Source organism: Pongo pygmaeus, chromosome X (genome assembly GCF_028885625.2).
Source record: "Pongo pygmaeus isolate AG05252 chromosome X, NHGRI_mPonPyg2-v2.0_pri, whole genome shotgun sequence".
In the NCBI taxonomy this organism is placed as follows: domain Eukaryota; kingdom Metazoa; phylum Chordata; class Mammalia; order Primates; family Hominidae; genus Pongo; species Pongo pygmaeus.
In genome coordinates this window covers 15,424,549-15,448,239 of record NC_072396.2, presented here as the reverse complement: position 1 = coordinate 15,448,239, position 23,691 = coordinate 15,424,549, and the positions used below count along the sequence as shown (strand labels likewise).

Here is a 23,691-nt window from a genome sequence, read left to right as displayed (position 1 = left end):
TAAGCTTCCCAGAGCATGCTTTTAAAAGGTACTTAAACAGCATATAGCAAGGTCATACTTTATTCATAGTCTTTATGGCAATTAAATCTATTCCAAGTTTCTTGGCTGCCCACTCTTACCTAGCTGCAGTGGTAAAACACACATTTGCTTGCTTTAATTCAGGGATTTGCATTCTAACTTAGTCTTCTATGCCACTCATAATAAAATTTTAGCAAACTGTGATTCATTATAATACCGTATTCTTCTAGCCAGTATACTGGTTGATGTGGAAGTACATTTTGACTAAAGACCTACTGCCTTGTTCAAGAGTCAACTTCTAAACTTCTTAACTCAGGCCGCAAACTTTGCTAAAAAAACTCTTGTCATATCCAAAGTTATGAATTATAGTAGTAGAGGAAGCTGTCCAAAATGGCACAGTAAGCTGTTTGCAGAAAATTTAGTTTTAGACAAGTGTTTTTGTTGTTATTGTTTTTCTTCCTTTTTCCAGGCCAGAAATACAAATTCACATAATTGCTTTCAACACACATCAGTGAGAGGAAGGTCAAAAGTTTTCAAGTTTGATTTTTGTGTTTACCCCGTAGGCTCCAACACTTAGTCAGGGGCTTTCAAAATGATTGAATTTGATTTCTTTTATTTTTCTCCAAATAGCAAATGCTTGGTCAGTAGTTTAAGGAAATTAATATAAACATCTTACAGATGATGTGGAAAGAAAGTACAAAGAATTGGAGAAAAAAGTCAAGTAATTTTCAAGCAAGCTTGAGGATAGAGCTCAAAACTGAAAAGAAAATTCATTAGTGAATAAAGTCCCTCCCAGATGTTAAAGGCTTCTGGGACCATTTGTAGTCTTTTGACCCTATTCAGTCACCTACTTTTTTGTTCCTTTCATCTTTAACTATAGCATTTTCCAATCATACTCCTTGTTGATAACTCTAACTAAACAAAAGAAGTAAAACTCCCTTAGTCTACCTTTGTTCTATTTTGGCTCAGCTGGTTTGAAATAAGCTATCTCTAACAGAGGCCCAGGTACACTAGGCATCTGCTATGCTTTTGATGTTTGGACCCTTCAAATCTCAGGTTGAAATTTGATCCCTAATGTTGAAGTTGGGGCCTAATGGGAGATTTTGGATCATGGGGGCAGATTCCTCATAAACAGATTAATGTCCTCCCTCAGGGTTGAGTGAGTTGTCACTCTATTTGCTTCCACAAGAGCTGGTTGTTAAAAAGAGCCTGGCACCTTCCTGCTCTCTCTCTTGCTTCCTTTCTTGCCATGTGCTCTCTGCACATAAGAGCTCTCCTTCACCTTCCACCATGAGTGGAAACATCTGGAGGCCCTTGCCAGATGCAGATGCCCAATCTTGAACTTTCCAACCAAGAGAACAGTGAGCTAAGTGAACCTCTTTTCTTTATAAATTACCTAGTCTCAGGTATTTCTTTAGAGCAACACAAAATGAACTAAGACAGCACCCATTAAATATTTATGGCATGAATAAACTCATCTTTCTGAAATATCAGTGAGATAAGTTTCTATAATGTATCATCTTGTGATAGAACATACAAAATGGTCATAAAACATAAACATGTAGTTTAACAAACTATTAAAAAAACATCAATGTGTCTTCCTCCATGCCAGAACAATAGAATGGCATCTTCCCCATAGAAGCCCTCCATCTGTCTCTTTCTGAGCATAATACTAGCCTACCCACTACCAATGACCACTATGTTGACTTTCATACTGCTAATAATTGTTTAATGTGGCCTGTTTTAAAAATATGTGTCAGTGGGATCATATAGTATTAGCCTAGCTTCTTTAGCTCAGTCTTTTGTGTTTAAGAGCTATCCATCTATATAGTTTATTCATTGCTTCCTGTATAGTATACCATGATATAAACCTACCCCTATTTTTTTTTATCATTTCTACTATTGAGTTGTTCCTGTGTGGAGCTTCTATTAACTATGTTATTATGAACATTCTAATGCATGTTTCCTGGTGCATGTAAGCATGCATTTATGTGAGATACAAACACCTATAAATGGAATTGCTAGGTCATAGACTATACACATTTTCAGATGTACTATCAGACATTATTCAAAGGTGATTTTACAATGCATATTCCCATCAACAGTACATGAGAGTTCTCATTGCTCCACATCCTTGTTAATAATTGGCAATGCCACTTTTCTGCCCACTCCCTCATTCCCTCTCCCGAGTGCCACTCTGGCTGCAGTGCACTTGCTCTGAGTTCCAGGCTCCTGCTAAGCTAGCACAGTCTCCCTTCAGCCACCATTATGATTATCTACTGGGACCTCATCAGACACAATGAGATGTTCTCTGACATTTACAAAATATGAAAGATCATGGACCAGCTGTCCTTGGAGGTAGAGGGAAAAATAGTTGATAAGACAGAGGGTAACATTGATGACTCACTCACTGGTGGAAATGCCTCCACTGAAGGCCTCAAGGGTGAAGGTACCAAAAGCACAGTCATCACTGGTGTTGACATTGTCATGAACCATCACTTGTAGGAAACCAGCTTCACAAAAGAAGAAGTACACCAAACATTACATGAAATCAATTAAAGGCAGACTTGAAGAACAGAAAGCAGAAAGAGTAAAAGCTTTTATGACAGGGCCTGCAGAACAAATCAAGCACATCTTTGCTAATTTCAAAAACTACCAATTCTTCACTGGTGAAAACATGGATACTAATGGTATGGTGGCTCTACTGGACTACCATGAGAATAGTATGATCCATATATGGTTTTCTTTAAGGATGGTTTAGAAATGGAAAAGTATTAACAAATTTGGTGGTTACTTTGGATCAGTTGCCTGTCATCATAACTGGCTGCTGCTTGTCATCCACACAACACTAGGACTGATATCATCTTGAGCATCTCATTTACTGTGACTGTGATTTATTTGGAGTAGAGGCATTGTTTTTAAGAAAAAAAAACATGTCAGTTGTCTAAAAATAAAATGCATTTGAACTCATTTGAGAGAATGCCACCTAGTTTAATACATATTTAAACTAAATCTATTCTGTAATGTTCCTGGAGAAGCTAGAGCCTGGTTGTAGGCCACTACTAGAAAGTATAAGACTGTTTTCAGGTAACTTGTACAGTAGAAACTACTTTTGGGATTAGAATCTAAAAAAATCAATAATAAAAAGTTTTAATTCTGAACTGCAGTAAAGGAAAAGACCATGCTAATATTAATGCCAACATTTTAAGTGAAGCCTTATACATTTCCTCACCTACAACAGAGTAGTTAAGTCTGGAAGAGATTACCAAGAGAATAAAAAGAAACTAACTCAGCCTGAAAGAAATACTTGGCAATGCTATATATTTAAAAAATGTTCACCATACTCATACATGTGTATTATCAGATGTTTTATTTTTGCCACTCCAATGGGTATGTAGTGCCAGTACATTGTGGTTTTAATCTGCATTTACCTAATTACCAATGAAGTTGAGCATTTTTCCATGTGCTACTATTTCCTCTATTGGGATGTGCCTGTTCAGGTGGTTTTCCCATTTTTCCTTTGCATTGTCTGTCTTTTTGTTATTAATTTGAAAAAGGTTTTTATATATTCAATAGGAAGGTTGATCTTAATTATCTAGTTCACCCTCATGAGAAACTGCAAGCACTTACGTGTACATTTTATCTGTGTGCACTTTATGGTCTCAGTTTCCTTGGTGGCTCACAGTGACCGGCTACCTGGAAAACTGAAAAAAGATTAAAGTAATGCACTAAAATCTATTCAATTTTAATATATCTGTTATTTTAATTTCTATGCAGCTCTATTGTCAACATTTTCCCTTCTTTTTTCATTTCATGTAATAAGTTTACTTAGCAACCATTTTATGACTTGTAAATTTCTATCAATTAGTCCATCTTATTTTTCACAAGTACAAAGGCAAGTTCAATTATACTTTTCTACAGAACCAAGTTTACAATATGTGTAATATTGAATTAAAAGAGATAATGATTAGCATACTATAATGATTATTACATAAACACTCTAAAGTGATTAGCACATAAAAAACTCAATGATATTTCTTATTAGACTCCATTTAAAAACAGCGTTATTTATTGACCATTTGTGGTTTGAAAAACAAACAGCATTATTATTATCTTCCTGAATCCTGATTCCTTAAATTTAGATATTCTATGTCTTGTTAAAGTTCTAGGAATCAGAACTTTGACTAACCAGAATATTTTATTTTCTCTAAAATATTGCACACCTATACTCTCACTAAAAATCTAGAAGAGATAAATCTTTAAATGGTCTTTTATGTAAGGCTTATAAAATCCATTTCAATATACTTTCAATGATCCTTTATCTTTGCAAACATTCTTTCTATTTTTCCTCTTTGGGGGCTTTATCAAAAGAGAAAGCATTCATTAATCTGAGAATAATATTAGTCCTCTAGAGGATTTGGTTTCATATGGAACCCTGTCTTCTGTGGCTATATAGAAAATTGCAAAAGGATAGTCACATAAATGAAAACGTAACTCAAATATCAATAAGTTTTAAATTTCTGATCGTTTTGCAGCTCATCAGGCTGAAAACTTGCAAGACTGAAAAAAAATTAGTAGTTAGCTATAGAAAGCAATTTCTGGCAACTATCTCTAAAGATAAATAATTCTAATAAAGAAGAGTATTTCTTCTGATCCTTTTGAAGGGTTTCTGCTTGCTTTAGAACACACTTGGAACAGAATGGCACCAAAGGCTTCAAATATTAATATCTCAATGGCATCACTTGAAATTATCCTGGAGGAAGTTTATGAACTACAGAACCTCCTTCTTTACTAGTTAGGTCCTAAGTTGCCCTCATGGGTATTTTACAAAATGTAAATGCTCAATGCTTTGATAGGCGCCATCAGTTTTATAGCAGTATAGGATTCTTTTATTACAATTTGTCTTTAAAATCAAAGGTTCATCATCCTCAATATGAAGACCTGCAAGGCTAACATCTGAAGGGCTTTAGTAACTTTTTCCAACACTACTTTAGCTCTAAAGCATCATAATATTTATTTCTCATTCTTTTCAGAGAACAAATTTTATAATGCATTTAAATATGTCCTCATACAATTTCAGCATGACAGAAAATGTATAGAGACTATTTGAAAAGTGTAGAATTTGATGAGATTCATTTATCAACCATATGAAACTGGATGCTAGGCAGTATAATCTATATTTCCTCTTGGAGCTGGAATATTTATACTACTACTGTAAGGGGCCAAATTCTAATAGGACATAGGCAATCTATTAAAAAATGACTTAACTAAGAGTGAGAAAAAAATCTATGCTGAATTTACATTACTATTCTAAGTTTAAATATGGTAAGTTTTTTCTATCATGGAAATAAAATGTAATGACCCAAATACATTCTTACTATAGCATTCATAAAATACCAAGTGAACAAGGTAATAGAATATTATTAATTTAAGCAGGAGAATTTTTAAATAACAAAGCCAAATTAAATATTTCATGGTAAATTAACTCATCTACAACACTGACCATTAAAGGCAAATATCAAGGTCTCCTTTACTAAAGAGCAGAGAAAAGCCTACCTGGAAGTGTCCACATCTTTTTTAAAAAGGGTAAAACTTTCCATAAGATACAAGTAGAGGTTCCAAGATGGCCGAATATGAACAACTCCAGTCTACAGCTCCCAACATGAGCAACACAGAAGACAGGTGATTTCTGCATTTCCAACTGGGGTACTGGGTTCATCTCACTGGGGCTTGTCAAAGAGTGGGTGCAGCCCACAGAGAGTGAGCCGAAGCAGGGCGGGGCATTGCCTCACCCGGGAAGCACAAGGGGTCGGGGAATTCCCTTTCCTCGCCAAGGGAAGCTGTGACAGATGGTACCTGGAAAATCAGGACACTCCCACCGTAATACTACACTTTTCCAACAGTCTTAGCAAATGGCACACCAGGAGATTATATCCCACGCCTGGCTCGGAGGGTCCCAAGCCCACAGAGCCTTGCTCACTGCTAGCACAGCAGTCTGAGATCGAACTGCAAGGCGGCAGCAAGGCTGGGGGAGGGGCGTCCACCATTGCTGAGGCTTGAGTAGGTAAACAAAGCCACCAGGAAGCTCGAACTGGATGGAGCCCACTGCAACTCAAGCAGGCCTGCCTGCCTCTGTAGACTCCACCTCAAGGGGCGAGTCATAGCTGAACAAAAGGCAGCAGAAACTTCTGCAGACTTAAACCTCCCTGTCTGACAGCTTTGAAGAGAGTAGTGGTTCCCCCAGCATGGAGTTTGAGATCTGAGAACAGACAGACTGCCTCCTCAAGTGGGTCCCTGAACCCCAAGTAGCCTGACCCAGTAGGGGCCAACTGACACCTCATAAGGCTGGGTGCCCCTGTGAGACGAAGCTTCCAGAGGAAGGATCAGACAGCAACATTTGCCGTTCTGCAATATTTGCTGTTCTGCAGCCTCCGCTGGTGATACCCAGGCAAACAGGTTCTGGAGTGGACCTCCAACAAACTCCAACAGACCTGCAGCTGAGGGTCCTCACTGTTAGAAGGAAAACTAACAAACAGAAAGGACATCCACACCAAAACCCCATCTGTACGTCACCATCATCAAAGACCAAAGGTAGATAAAACCACAAAGATGGGGAGAAACCAGAGCAGTAAAGCTGAAAATTCTAAAATTCAGAGTGCCTCTTCTCCTCCAAAGGAACGCAGCTCCTCGCTAGCAATGGAACAAAGGTGGATGGAGAATGACTTTGATGAGTTGAGAGAAGAAGGCTTCAGATGATCGGTAATAACGAACTTCTCAGAGCTAAAGGAGGATGTTTGAACCCATCACAAAGAAGTTAAAACTTGAAAAAAGATTAGATGAATGACTAACTAGAATAAACAGCGTAGAGAAGACCTTAAATGACCTGATGGAGCTGAAAACCATGGCACGAGAATTACGTGACGCATGCACAAGCTTCAGTAGCCGATTTGATCAACTGGGAGAAAGGGTATCAGTGATTGAACATCAAATGAATGAAATGAAGCGAGTAGAGACATTTAGAGAAAAAAGAGTGAAAAGAAACAAACAAAGCCTCCAAGAAATATGGGAATATGTGAAAAGACCAAATCTACGTCTGATTGGTGTACCTGAAAGTGACGGGGAGAATGGAACCAAGTTGGAAAATGCTCTTCAGGATATTATCCAGGAGAACTTCCCCAACCTAGCAAGGCAGGCCAACATTCAAATTCAGGAAATACAGAGAATGCCACACAGATGCTCCTCGAGAAGAGCAACTCCAAGACACATAATTGTCAGATTCACGAAAGCTGAAATGAAGGAAAAAATGTTAAGGGCAGCCAGAGGGAAAGGTCGGGTTACCCACAAAGGGAAGCCCATCAGACTAACAGTGGATGTCTCGGCAGAAACTCTACAAGCCAGAAGAGTGGGGGTCAATATTCAACATTCTTAAAGAAAAGAATTTTCAACCCAGAATTTCATTTCCAGCCAAACTAAGCTTCATAAGTAAAGGAGAAATAAAATCCTTTACAGACAAGGAAATGCTGAGAGATTTTGTCACCACCAGGCCTGCCTTACAAGAGCTCCTGAAGGAAGCACTAAACATGGAAAGGAACAACCGGTACCAGTCCCTGCAAAAACATGCCAAATTGTAAAGATCATCGATGCTAGGAAGAAACTGCATCAACTAATGAGCAAAATAACCAGCTAACATCAAAATGACAGGATCAAATTCACACATAACAATAATAACCTTAAATGTAAGTGCGCTAAATGCTCCAATTAAAAGACTGGCAAATTGGATAAAGAGTCAAGACCCATCAATGTGTTCTATTCAGGAGACCCATCTCACATGCAGAGACACACATAGGCTCAAAATAAAGGGATGGAGGAAGATCTACCAAGCAAATGGAAAACAAAACAAAACAAAAAGTAGAGGTTGCAATCCTAGTCTCTGATAAAACAGACTTTGAACCAACAAAGATCGAAAGAGACAAAGAAGTCCATTACATAATGGTAAAGGGATCAATTCAACAAGAAGAGCTAACTATCCTAAATATATATGCATGCAATACAGGAGCACCCAGATTCATAAAGCAAGTCCTTAGAGACGAACAAAGAGACTTAGACTCCCACACAATCATAATGGGAGACTTTAACACCCCACTGTCAACATTAGACAGATCAATGAGACAGAAAGTTAACAAGGATACCCAGGAATTGAACTCAGCTCTGCACCAAGTGAGCCTAATAGACATCTATAGAACTCTCCACCCCATATCAACAGAATATACATTCTTCTCAGCACCACATCACACTTATTCCAAAATTCACCGCATAGTTGGAAGTAAGCACTCCTCAGAAAATGTAAAAGAACAGAAATCGTAACAAACTGTCTCTCAGACCACAGTGCAATCAAATTACAACTCAGGATTAAGAAACTCACTCAAAACCACTCAACTACCCGGAAACTGAACAACTGCTCCTGAATGACTACTGGGTATGTAACGAAAACACAGCAGAAATAAAGATGTTCTTAGAAACCAATGAGAACAAAGACATAACATACCAGAATCTCAGGGACACATTTAAAGCAGTGTGTAGAGGGAAATTTATAGCACTAAATGCCCACAAGAGAAAGCAGAAAAGATCCAAAATTGACACTCTAACATCACAATTAAAAGAACTAGAGAAGCAAGAGCAAACACATTCAAAAGCTAGCAGAAGGCAAGAAATAACTAAGATCAGAGCAGAACTGAAGGAGATAGAGACACAAAAAACCCTTAAAAAATCAATGAATTCAGGGGCTGGTTTTTTGAAAAGATCAACAATATTGATAGACCGCTAGCAAGACTAATAAACAAGAAAAGAGAGAAGAGTCAAATAGATGCAATAAAATATGATAAAGGGGATATCACCACCGATCCCACAGAAATACAAACTACCATCAGAGAATACTGTAAAGACCTCTATGCAAATAAACTAGAAAATCTAGAAGAAATGGATAAATTCCTCAACACATACACCCTCCCAAGACTAAATCAGAAAGAAGTTGAATCTCTGAAGAGACCAATAACAGGCTCTGAAATTGAGGCAATAATTAATAGCCTACAACCAAAAAAAGTCCAGGACCAGATGAATTCAAAGCCCAATTCTACCAGAGGTACAAAAAGGAGCTCGTACCATTCCTTCTGAAACTATTCCAATCAATAGAAAAAGAGGGAATCCTCCCTAAGTCATTTTATGAGGCCAGCATCATCCTGATACCAAAGCCTGGCAGAGACACAACAAAAAAAGAGAATTTTAGACCAATATCCTTGATGAACATTGATGCAAAAATCCTCAATAAAATACTGGCAAACCAAATCCAGCAGCACATCAAAAGGCTTATCCACCACAATCAAGTTGGCTTCATCCCTGGGATGCAAGTCTGGTTCAACGCATGCAAATCAATAAACGTAATCCATCATATAAACAGAACCAAAGACAAAAACCAAATGATTATCTCAATAGATGCAGAAAAGGCCTTTGACAAAATTCAACAGCCCTTCATGCTAAAAACTCTCAATAAACTAGGTATTGATGGGACATATCTCAAAATAATAAGAGCTATTTATGACAAACCCACAGCCAATATCATCCTGAATGGGCAAAAACTGGAAGCATTCCCTTTGAAAACCGGCACAAGACAGGGATGCCCTCTCTCACCACTCCTATTCAACATAGTGTTGGAAGTTCTGGCCAGGGCAATCAGGCAGGAGAAAGAAATAAAGGGTATTCGATTAGGAAAAGAGGAAGTCAAATTGTCTCTGTTTGCAGATGACGTGATTGTATATTTAGAAAACCTCATTGTCTCATCCCAAAATCTCCTTAAGCTGATAAGCAACTTCAGCAAAGGCTCAGGATACAAAATCAATGTGCAAAAATCACAAGCACTCCTATAAACCAATAACAGACAAACAGAGAGCCAAATCATGAGTGAACTCCCATTGACAATTGCTACAAAGAGAATAAAATACCTAGGAATCCAACTTACAAGGGATGTGAAAGACCTCTTCAAGGAGAACTACAAACCACTGCTCAACGAAATAAAAGAGGACACAAATGGAAGAACATTCCATGCTCATGGATAGGAAGAATCAATATCATGAAAATGGCCATACTGCCCAAGGTAATTTATAGATTCAATGCCATCCCCATCAAGCTACCAATGACTTTCTTCACAGAATTGGAAAAAAAACACTTTAAGGTTCATATGGAACCAAAAGAGAGCCCACATTGCCAAGACAATCCCAAGCCAAAAGAACAAAGCTGGAGGCATCACGCTACCTGACTTCAAACTATACTACAAGGCTACAGTAACCAAAACAGCATGGTACTGGTACCAAAACAGAGATAGAGACAAATGGAACAGAACAGAGCCCTCAGAAATAATACCACACATCTACAACCATCTGGTCTTTGACAAACCTGAGAAAAACAAGAAATGGGGAAAGGATTCCCTATTTAATAAATGGTGCTGGGAAAACGGGCTAGCCATATGTAGAAAGCTGAAACTGGATCCCTTCCTTACACCTTATACAAAAATTAATTGAAGATGGATTAAAGACTTACATGTTAGACCTAAAACCATAAAAACCCTAGAAGAAAACCTAGGCAATACCATTCAGGACGTAGGCATGGGCAAGGACTTCATGTCTAAAACACCAAAAACAATGGCAACAAAAGCCAAAATTGACAAATGGGATCTAATTAAACTACAGAGCTTCTGTACAGCAAAAGAAACTACCATCAGAGTGAATAGGCAACCTGCAGAATGGGAGAAAATTTTTACAATCTGCCCATCTGACAAAGGGCTAATATCCAGAATCTACAGAGAACTTAAACAAATGTACAGGAAAAAATCAAACAACCCCATCAAAAAGTGGGCAAAGGATATGAACAGACACTTCTCAAAAGAAGACATTTATGCAGCCAAAAGACACATGAAAAAATGCTCATCATCACTGGCCATCAGAGAAATGCAAATCAAAACCACAATGAGATACCATCTCACACCAGTTAGGATGGCGATCATTAAAAAGTCTGGAAACAACAGGTGCTGGAGAGGATGTGGAGAAATAGGAACACTTTTACACTGTTGGTGGGACTGTAAACTAGTTCAACCATTGTGGAAGACAGTGTGGCAACTCCTCAAGGATCTAGAACTAGAAATACCACTTGACCCAGCCATCCCATTACTGGGTATATACCCAAAGGATTATAAATCATGCTGCTATAAAGACACATGCACACATATGTTTATTGTGGCACTATTCACAATAGCAAAGACTTGGAACTAACCCAAATGTCCATCAATGATAGACTTGATTAAGAAAATGTGGCACATATACACCATGGAATACTATGCAGCCATAAAAAAGGGATGAGTTCATGTCCTTTGTAGAGACATGGATGAAGCTGGAAACCATCATTCTGAGCAAACTATCACAAGGACAGAAAACCAAACACTGCATGTGATCTCACTCATAGGTGGGAACTGAACAATGAGAACACCTGGACACAGGGTGGGGAACATCACACACCAGGGCCTGTCATGGGAGAGAGGGGAGGGATAGCATTAGGAGATATACCTAATGTAAATGACAAGTTAATGAGTGCAGCACACCAACATGGCACATGTATACATATGTAACAAATCTGCATGTTTTGCACATGTACCCTAGAACTTAAAATATAATTAAAAAAAAATTTTAAAAAAGATACAAGTATAAAGATTAAGAACTGTCAAAACGTAAACCTGTGCACAGTAAAAATTTTAAAGGGTTTACTTGAGCAAACAGCAATTCATGATTTGGACGGCTTCAAATTGGAAGTGGTTCAAAGGTTCTGCTGAGGGAATGCAAGGGGAGGCCTTCATAAGATGAATAAGAAAGTAAAGCAAGGAGAATATTTGATTGGGTACAGTTATGGAGTTGCCTTATTTGTGTATCCTGCAGGAAAGTCCCTAGTTATATAAGTTAATTTATGGCTTCTGATTGGTTAGCCTTAAGTTTCATTTTTTTTCTCTAATATAGGCATTTATAAGAAATAGTCCAAGTTAACGTTTGCTTATGTTTTTGCAAATCAAGCAAGGTTAAGGTCATTTATGAGGTCTAACTGGCTTTGTCTTCCCAAGGATTCTTCAGGCCCAGTCTCTATTTACTTTAACAGGGCACATGCACTAAAACTCAAATTATTTGGTTAAAATTTCAGTTTCTCTTTTTGATGAGACAAGTCTTCAGGCAAATTATTGCCTTCTGGTATTTATTTTAAACATTTTTTTGAAATACAGTAGACATACATAAAAGAATATTAAAATATTTTATACTCATTTCTCAAAATAAACATGTTAAAATGTTTAATTAAAGAAATAAAACCATGGATCCTATTCAACATAGTATTGGAAGTTCTGGCCAGGGCAATCAGGCAAGAGAAAGAAATAAAGGGTATTTAAATAGGAAGAGAGGAAGTCAAATTGTCTCTGTTTGCAGACGACATGAATGTATATTTAGAAAACCCCATCGTCTCAGCCCAAAATCTCCTTAAGCTGATAAGCAACTTCAGCAAAGTCTCAGGATACAAAATCAATGTGCAAAAATCACAAGCACTCCTATAAACCAATAACAGACAAACAGAGAGCCAAATCATGAGCGAACTCCCATTGACAATTGCTACAAAGAGAATAAAATACCTAGGAATCCAACTTACAAGGGATGTGAAGGACCTCTTCAAGGAGAACTACAAACCACTGCTCAAGGAAATAAGAGAAGACACAAACAAATGGAAAAACATTCCATTCTCATGGATAGGAAGAATCCATATTGTGAAAATGGCCATATTGCCCAAAGTAATTCATAGATTCAATGTTATGCCCATCAAGCTACCATTGACTTTCTTCGTAGAATTAGAAAAAAAAACTAGTTTAAACTTCATATGGAACCAAAAAACAGCCCGTATAGCCAAGATAATCCTAAGCCAAAAGAACAAAGCTGGAGGCATCATGCTACCTGACTTCAAACTATAGTACAAGTTTACAGTAAGGAAAACAGCATGGTACTGGTACCAAAACAGAAATATAGACCAATGGAACAGAACAGAGCCCTCAGAAATAAAGCCACATGTGTACAACCATCTGATCTTTGACAAACCTGACAAAAACAGGCAATGGGGAAAGGATTCCCTATTTAATAAATGGTGTTGGGAAAACTGGCTAGCCATATGCAGAAAACTGAAACTGAACCCCTTCCTTAAACCTTATACAAAAATTAACTCAACCTGGATTAAGGACTCAAACGTAAGATCTAAAACCATAAAAACCCTAGAAGAAAACCTAGGCAATACCATTCAGGACATAGGCATAGGCAAAGACTTCATGACTAAAACACCAAAAGCAATGCCAACAAAAGCCAAAATTGACAAATGGGGTATAAATAAACTAAAGAGCTTCTGCACAGCAAAAGAAACCATCATCAGAGTGAACAGGCAGCCTACAGGATGGGAGAAAATTTTTGCAATCTATCCACCTGACAAAGGGCTAATATCTAGAATCTACAAAGAACTTAAGCAAATTTACAAGAAAAAAAACAACCCCATCAAAAAGTGGGTGAAGGATATGAACAGACACTTCTCAAAAGAAAACATTTATGGCCGGGCGTGGTGGCTCACACCTGTAATCCCAGCACTTTTGGAGGCTGAGACAGGTGGATCACAGGGTCAGGAGTTCAAGACCAGCCTGGCCAACATAGTGAAACCCCATCACTACTAAAAATACAAAAAAATTATCCGGGCGTGGTGGCAGGCACCTGTAATCCCAGCTACTTGGGAGGCTGAGGCAAGGACAATCCCTTGAACCTGGGAGGTGGAGGTTGCAGTGAGCCAAGATCATGCCACTGAGCTCCAGCCCAGGCGACAGTGCAAGACTCTGTCTCAAAAAAAAAAAAGACATTTATGCAGCCAACAAAAATATGAAAAAAAAACCTCATTGTCACTGGTCATTAGAGAAATGCAAATCAAAACCACAATGAGATACCATCTCATGCCAGTTAGAATGGCGATCATTAAAAAGTCAGGAAACAAGAGATGCTAGAGAGGATGTGGAGAAATAGGAATGCTTTTACACTGTTGGTGGGAGCGTAAATTAGTTCAACCATTGTGGAAGACAGTGTGGCGATTCCTCAAGGATCTAGAACCAGAAATACCATTTGACCCAGCAATCCCATTACTGGTATATACCCAAAGGATTATAAATCATTCTACTATAAAGACATATGCACATGTATGTTTATTGCAGCACTATTCACAATAGCAAAGACTTGGAACCAACCCATATGTCCACCAATGATAGACTGGATAAAGAAAATGTGGTACATATACACCATGGAATACTATGCAGCCATAAAAAAAGATGAGTTCATGTCCTTTTCAGGGAAATGGATGAAGCTGGAAACCATCATTCTCAGCAAAGTAACACAGGAACAGAAAACCAAACACTGCATGTTCTCACTCATAAGTGGGAGATGAACAATGAGAACACATGGACACAGGGAGGGGAACATCACACACTGGGATCTGTCGGGGTGGGGAGCTAGGGGAGGGATAGCATTAGGAGAAATACTTAATGTAGATGATGGGTTGATGGGTGCAGCAAACCACCATGGCACGTGTATACCTATGTAACAAACCTGCATGTTCTGCACGTGTATCCCAGAACTTAAAGTATAATTTTAAAAAAACTTAAAAAAAGCAAACAATCATTGTAATAAAGTTATTCTCCTGCATAAAAATATAAAAATAAAACCATGGAGATATATAAGTTGATATAAAATATGCTATAAAATATGCTTGTGGAGAGCTATATTTAAAATAACTGGATGCATAAGAATTTGAGTTTGGCACTTGTAGCCTCCCAGCACTCTGTGAAGAAGTAAGAAACATAGGGGCCATTATACAGAGGTCATATTTGGGGCCATTATACAGAGGTCATATTATACAGAGGTCAACATAGGGGCCATTATACAGAGGTCATATTATACAGAGGTCATACTTGGCTCATTTGTATAATAGTGCATCAAAATAATACTGTGCCCTTTTTGTTCTTCACTCATAACCTCACTTTTCCAAAGTGATTATTTTCAGGCCAGGTGCAGTGGCTCATGTCTGTGAGCAGTGGCTCACCAGCACTTTGGGAGCCCAAGGTGGGAGGATTGCTGAAGGTCAGGAGTTCAAGACCAGCCTGGGCAACACAGCAAGACACCCATCTCTACAAAAAAAAAAATTGTTTTTAAACATGAAAACCTTTGGTGGCTAAGAGGAAGGACTTTTGATTCAATAAGCCTAAGTTCAGTTACAGTATTTTCTATTCCAGCATTTTCTAGCTGTGAGATTCTGGGCAGGGTATGTAAACAGCTATTGATTTCCTTATTGGGAAAGTGCAAATAATAATAGTGACCTTACAGATTTGATATAAGAAATAAGTAAAAGAATGCATGCAAAATATTGGTCCAGTGTCAAAAATATAGTAAGCACTCAATTAAACCTAACCATTAGTATTATTTCTGCAAGTATATAAGTTCAGTCATATGAAGCTACCATTTTTGCTTGTCAATAATGGTCAAATATCAGCACTTTCTTCTAGTTCAACCTAATGTACACCATGAAAATCTTCCTAATCTTGAGACCTGGTGGTTTACTTTCCAAAGCTTTGATTCAATGAGCTGGAAGCCTGCACCTGCTTTCCTAACCCTTAGCTACATTTAGAATTCTCTGAACCTAAAAGCATTTGTCATCTTGTACTATTTCTTTCATTATTGTGAGCAAGGCTCTTCTGTGTCACATTCCCCCTGTGAGAATCTGGGTTTTTGCTGTTCTTACCAAGAGATGGGCAAACTACAGCTATTGGCCACATTGGTTGCCACCCACTTTTGTAAATAAAGCAATGTTGGAACAACAGCTATGCTTGTGGGAAAATACTGTTTCTCTACACTCACACAACCCTTCTGACCCCAAATATGTGGATTTTTTCCCGCACCAAATAATTCTGCAATTCTCTGGACACCAGCTAGATGTCCTACTATTCAACTCAATTCTGACACTACCTGGAGTTAGTGTCAAATCCCACAAGTTAAGGGCTTAGTCCCATAAGACTATACCCACCTCAAATGCCAGTCACAAGTCCAACCATCCACACTTCTGGACAACCAGCTATAAATTGAGGATTCCCACGGCCCACTCCTCAGGTTTGGTAATTTGCAAGGGTGGCTCAAAGAATTTTAAAAAAAAGCACTTCACTTGATGTTTACCAGTTTAGTATAAAGGATACAAATCAGGAACAGCCAGAAGGAAGAGATGCACAAGGCAAGTTATGGGGTGGGGGGACATGTGGAGCTTCTGTGCCCTCTCTGGGTACACCAACCTCCCAGTACCCTGATGTGTTCACCAATCCTGACACTCATCAAATCTCTTTTCTCAAGACTTTTTATAGAGCTTAATCTCCAGCTCCCTCCTCACCTTCCCAGAAGTCTGTGGCTGGGGTAAAATTTCCAATCACTTGGTTTTTCTGGTGACCAACCAGCCCCATCTTGAGGATATCTAGGGACCCCACCCTAAGTCACCTCATTAGCGTAAACTCAGGTCTGATTAAAAGGGGCTCTTTATGACTAACAAAAGACACTTCTATTACTCAGGAAATTCCAAGGATTTTATGAGCTCTGTGGCAGGAACTGGAGACAGAGACCAAATCTATTTATTATACCACAGTGCTTGTTTATTCATGTATTGGCTATGGCTGTTTCTGCCCTACAACAGCAGAGCTGAGTAGTTGCAACAAAGAGAGCATGGTTCACAAAGCTGAAAATAGTTATTTTCTGGCCCTTTACAGGCAAAGTTTGCCTACCCCTGGTTTAGGCTACAGGTTTGCAAATTAGAGTACACACCTCTCAAGATGATCTATCATAGTTCAGGGGAAAAATTCAAACTTCTATTTAAGATTATTGTTCTCTAAAAAAAAAAAGGGAAGGGAAATAGGATTTTCTAGTATGTCACATAAGGGCTTACACTGGCCCCCTCATTCCTTCCATCTGTCCTGTCCATGAGACATCTGGAGAGAGTACTGGAATCCCACAATCAGGAGGAATGGTCAGTGGTGCCTCTACTTTCATTTTTTTGCTATCAGTGTATGGTGACAGATGGCCTCTGCAAATGTCTGTCTACAGATTGTATTATCTAGCGGTAACTGACTTAAATCTCTGAAATGTATAAGTGGCTTTGAAAGATACCAGTAAACAATAATATTAATAAGATAATACTAATAATGCAAACATCAGAGAGAAAATAAGATTTACATCAGTCACATGAGTAATGAAAATCAATCAAAGCTGATGAAAAATCAGCTAAAAAAAATTTAAAATTATCAAGATTACCTGAAATAAGGGTTTTCATACAGTATGATTAAGAATGGAACTTGTTAAGCATCTATCATGTTTAAGATATTAGTGAATTAAAATATGAAGCATCCTAATTAGCAAGACATTTAATATCTATTTTTCTTCACCTTTTTCATATTAATTTGCAAATTTGCTTTTGTTTGTAATGTACATACTATATTAAACTATACTATAAGCATATAATTTAAAAATAAATACATAACCGAACATATAACAGTAGGTGGGTACTCAAATTTCCCTTTATTTTCTACTTAGATCAGTGCACAATGAGTTGAAATTGGGCACCATTAGTCTAGGCTTCCATATAGTGGGGCTTCTTTTGTATTCCACAGGGAAGGGATAGAAGCAGAAAAGTTTCTGTGGGATGGAGTTCCTGATGGCATTATTGAGAGTTGTTTTGGCAAAAGTGGTGCTGGGAAATGAGTAAATGTGAAAGAAGTTCAGACACAAAGTTTAGTTTAAAGGAAACGGAAAAGGGGGCAGTTTCTAGGAGTGAACGTGAGATAGAAATGGAATCAAAGGAATTTTTTAATTTTTTCCATATGAAAGAGACTTGATCATGATTAAAAGCTAATAGAGCTGGGCGCGGTGGCTCATGCCTGTAATCTCAACACTTTGGGAAGCTGAGGCAGGCAGATCACTGGAGGGCAGGAGTTGGAGACCAGCCTGGGCAACATGGCGAAACACCCCCCCGCCCCCGACCCACCGTCTCTACTAAAAATACAAAAATTAGCTGGGGGAGTGGCGCATGCCTCTAGTCCCCATTACTTGGGAGGCTGATGCAGGAGGATTTCTTGGAGCCTGGGAGGCAGAGGTTGTAGTGAGTTGAGAGCCCACCACTGCGCTCCAGCCTGGGTGACAGGAGTGAAACCTTGTCTCAAAAAAAAAAAAAAAAAAAGGTAATAGAGCCATTGCTTAAAAATTAGCTGTGTTTTGTCCGGGCGTGGTGGCTCACGCCTGTAATCCCAGCACTTTGGGAGGCTGAGGTGGGCGGATCACCTGAGGTCGGGAGTTCAAGACCAGCCTGGCCAACATGGAGAAACCCTATCTCTACTAAAAAAGTACAAAATTAGCCAGGCATGGTGGTGCATGGCTGTAATCTCAGCTACTTGGGAGGCTGAGGCAGGAGAATCGCTTGATGCCGGGAGACGGAGGTTGCAGTGAGCCGAGATCACACCATTGCACTCCAGCCTGGGCAAAAAGAGTGAAATTCTGTCTGAAAAAAAAAAAAATTAGCTGTGTTCTGATGTTAACACCATCTTATTCACATATTATAACACTGGACCTCTTAAATTGTTAGACAAACTTCCTGTGGTCTCTGTGTGTGGAGGAAGAAAATGGGTAGAAATTGTTAAATAATAGCACATGCTGTCTAGTATATGTATATATATATGTATACATATATATATATATTTCACTATTCACATCTATTTACTATTCAGCAAATATTTATTGAACATGTACTATGTGCCATACCCTGAGAGATGCTTGGGATACAGAGGTAAACAAGATCAACAAGGCCCCACCATATATTCTTGTGGAGAAAACAGACTGTAATCAGGTTAAAATAAATAATGTAATTTTAGGTAGGGTTAAGTTCTCTGAAGAAAATAAAGCAGGGTAAAAGTGGAGAGAGATTAAGATATCGGGGTGGGAGCATTTGAGAAGGGGTAATCTAGGAAGGCCTTTCTGTGAATCAATGGTGGTCAGAGGACTGAATTATAAGGAAGGGGGCATCCCCTGGGAGGAGAGCATTTCAGGGAGAAGGACCATAAAATACAAGTATGATACAGGAACAATCTTAGCAAGGAAGCCAAGACTGTCCCCAAAAAAAGTGAATGAAGAAATCAGGGAAAGCCCTGATATTGGGGAAGTGGATGGTGGCCTGGTATGTGATGTACCATGAAGGGCCTGCCAAGGGATTTATTAAGTGTGCTATAGGAAGTCATTGGATGGTTTTATGCAGAAGAATGGCATAATTTTACCTGTACTTTGTTATAAACCTTGCTCAACTTTTGCCAGTAATATCTTTCCCACTCCAACTTTAATAAAGAACCAGTTTTGTTCTAAGGGTCCAGCTGTCTGTCATAACAGATTTTCCATGGGATGGAGTCTTGCTTTGCTTGTTCTTGGTGGCCAATGAGTGCAGCTTTGGAGAGAGTTATTAGGGTGTGTGATTCTATCATGATGTCTGCCTCTTGCCAACATCCATTGAAAGCAGTCAGTTGAAGGGTGACATGAGCCACAGAAACTATCTTAGTGGCATTTTGCACCTGATTAAGTCAGGAGAAATGCTCCTGGCAGTACGAAAATGTCCATCACCTGCTCACTTGCTGATGCATGAGGGAGAGAGGGGAACCTCCAAGAAAGGAGTTAGACATAAAATTCAATTCAACTTGATATTGTATCTGAGGACCCATGAGGTCAAATCAACCACAAAAGAGATTCCTGAGAATCCCAGGCCAGATACTTGGTGTTTGTTAAGAAGCTGGCATGGGCCAACCATGGTGGCTCATGAGTGTAATCCCAGAGCTTTTGAAGGTTGAGGTGGGAGGATCATTTGAGGCCATGAGTTTGAGACCAGTGGGCAACATAGCCAGACCCTGTCTCTACAAAAAATAAGAAAATTAGCCAGGCATGATAGCACATGCCTGTCGTCCCAGCTACTGGGGAGGCTGTGGTGGGAGAATTGCTTGAACCCAGAAGGTCAAGACTGCAATGGGGTGTGATCACAACTCTGTACTCCAGCCTGAGTGACAGAGCAAGACTCTGTCTCTAAAAAAAAAAAAAAAAAAAAATAGAAAAAGAAAAAAATAAACTAAAATTTTAAAACCCATAAATATATATACCTACTATGTACCCATAACAGGTAAAAATTTTGAGGTTGAACCTTTAAAAAATAATAATAATAATTTTAAAATAAAAATTTAAGGCCAGGCATGGTGGCTCACACCTGTAATCCCAGCACTTTGGGAGGCCAAGATCACCTGAGGTCGGGAGTTCGAGACCAGCCTGACCAACATGGAGAAACCCCATCTCTACTAAAAATACAAAATTAGCTGGGCGTGGTGGTGCATGCCTGTAATCCCAGCTACTCTGGAGGCTGAGGCAGGAGAATCACTTCAACCCAGGAGGCAGAGGTTGCAGTGAGCCGAGATGGCACCATTGCATTCCAGCCTGGGCAACAAGAGCGAAGCTCCGTCTCAAAAAAAATAATAATAAATAAAAAGAAATGACATCTCACAGAAAGGCATGTAAACCAGTGGAATAGACATTGGAGTGTGAGCTGCTGGCTCAGAATATGTCAAAACATTTGTAATCATCCTTTCCTACCTAACCTGGTTTTGTTTTATTCATTTTGCATAAAAGCTTGCCTTTCACTTGGGCTTTAATCTGTTGATGAGAAGAGATGCCTCAAAGCTGGCTTCTGGCACTGTTGTGGGGCTTTTACAAGGGAAAGCTCTGAGTCATTGTAGTAAAATATCTACAGAAAAATTACTGGACCCAGAAATTATGGAATAGCCTGCAAAATCTCAACAGAATGCAGAGGGTGCATGTGACCTGTATAAATTCAGCCTAAGAATGCAGATGATGCTTCTAACCTCAATGTTTCTGATTTTCTACACCATGCAAAAGGTAATTCTTCTGGAACTAGCCTCAGGCATAGATATGTGTTTAATGATGGAATTATTCAGTTTAGTAACTGCTGTGGTCTGAGTGTGTCCCCTGAAAATCCATATATTGAAATGTAATCATCAATGTGATCATTTTAAGAGGTAGGGTTCTTAGGAGGTGATTTAGTTGTAAGTGCAGATCCCTCATAAATGATCTGCAGTGTGAGGTGTGAGGGAGCTGTTTGCCCCTTCTACCATGTTAGAACACAGGAAGAGGGTACCATCTAGAAGAAAGAGTACCACACCAGACACCTAATCTGACTGCACCTTGATCTTGGACTTCCCATTCTCCAGAATTGTGAGCAACAAATTTCTGTTGTTTGCAAATTACCCAGTCCAAAGTATTTTGTTGTAGCAGCCGTAGAGACTAAGACAGTGAGTGACATGGAATGTAGTGGGCAAGGGAAATGCTGGAGGGGCAAGCTTTTATAGACTTCTCGAGACCTCTTTCTCTGTGTGTTGTGAAAGATGATAGCTGACAGTTAACAAATACTATTTTTTTGAGATATTATAGGGTTCAACTATAATATTTCTTAAGGTTTACAAGCCTGCTCAGTTTATTCTCAAAAACTGTTTCTCTTCTTTCCTGGAAGAATAAAAGCACACTCCTTCAGTTTTAATAATCCTGATAACAGTCCTGGAAAAAATGAGTTTTAAAAATATACTGCCAGGCTGGCAATGGGAAGTGGGAATCTCAGGAAATGAGGAGGGCTCAATCTGGCTTTCACAATGAGGATATCTGATGATCCTCAAGTTCTATTTTAGAGGTTGCATGGGATCAGGGGAACAGAGAATAAAGCCTAGGGAAAACTAAGGTGAACAGCTTAATAGGAGATACGGAAGATCTTCAGGATCATCCATAAAACTAGGATCCTGAAGAGCTTCACCTGTAGGGTTAGGATGAACAAGAAATAAACCTATAATGCAAAGAAGACAGAAAACTTACCTGCCTCCACCTTTTTTCCTGGATAGAAAAAAGAGAAGGGAACTAGGCATACTGATAACATGCCTAGAAATCACTACATTACAGCTACATATGGCAACTTGGCTAAAATCTCAAAAATATAACACTGATGAAAAAATAGCAAGTCACAAAAGAACACATGTGGTATTATTCCATTCATGTAGAGTTATACCACACCAGTCACATTGCATTAAGAGCCCACCCTGCTCCAGTATGACCTCATCTTTACTGATTATGTCTACAATGACCCTATTTCCATATAGGGTACATTTTGAAGTATTGGGAGTTAGGAATTCAGCATATCTTTTGGAGAGACACAATTTAACCCATAACAGCACAGGACAGTCCCCCACAACAAAGAATTATCCCATCCAAAATGTCAATAGTCTTCCTTTTGAGAATCCCTGGAGTAAGGCAATAAAGCAAGCAAGGGAATGATTAACACATAATTCTGAATACTTCCTGGGGGTAGAGGAATAGAGAAATACAAGACTGGAGAGGAGTACACAGGACATTTCAAAAATCTTAGAATGCTATCTTCAGCTTAGTGGTGAGTACACAGATATGCACTTTCTTATCCTGAAATATATATTACCTATAATTTTTGCCTTTATGACGAAATATTTTTAAGATTATAAATTCAAAAATTATGAGGATACAGGTAAGTTATAAGAGTATAGAAATAGGTATAGGCCAGGTGCAGTGTTTCACGCCTGTAATCCCAGCACTTTGGAGGCTGAGGTGGGCAGATCACTTGAGCCCAGAAGTTTGAGACCAACCTGGGCAACATGATGAGATCTCCTCTCTACTAAAAATAAAAAAAAAATTAGCTGAGTGTGGTGGCTCATGCCTCTGGTGCCACCTACTCAAGAAGCTGAAGCAGGAGATCAGTTGAGGCTGAAGTGAGCTGTGATCACACCACTGCACTCCAGCCTGGGTGACAGAGTGAGACCCTGTCTCAAAAAAAAAAGAAAAAAAGAAAAAAATTGGTACAGAAGAAACTGGGACTTTTGATGAATTTAGTCGTTCATTCATTTATTTTAGGTTCACATGAGGTTATGTTTAGATGTGTTACTTTGGGTTTCAGCCAGGAGTAATGGTGAAAAATTGACCATGTAGTTTGCCAAGTGTGAGCTAGCTGAGAGTTGCTTCTTATAACCATGACACATGTTTTCAAGATTCCCCAGTGGTTAGGAATCCCTGATTCTGCTAGATTCCTACTCTATTCAGCTAGTTTCATTCCTGAGAAAGAACGCACAAACTACAGACACATGCGTACCTTTCACTAGTGGTCTCCTCTTCCAGACCCTGAAGCAGCACAGTACAGTGAATGTGGGCATAAGATCTGGAGGCAGACTGCCTAGGTTTTGCATCTTGGCTCTGTTACTTACAGTATGGTCAAGTTAATTTTTCTGAGCTTTGGTTTTTGTCATTGTAAAATGAGGATATTAATAGTGCTCACTAATAGAATTGTTCTGAAGAATAAATGAGGTAATGTGTGTAAAACTTTGTCAAAGTGGTGGCATATGTTGAACAGTTAATATTGTTAGTTCTCCTCCTCCTTCTTCTCCTCATT

The 23,691-nt window shown here is 38.9% G+C and overlaps 1 pseudogene; it reads left to right on the top strand.

Moving 5' to 3' along the window:
- Nucleotides 1-2,286: 2,286 nt before the first annotated feature.
- Nucleotides 2,287-2,796, top strand: LOC129025429 (translationally-controlled tumor protein-like; annotated as a pseudogene).
- The last annotated feature ends 20,895 nt before the right edge of the window (nucleotides 2,797-23,691 follow it).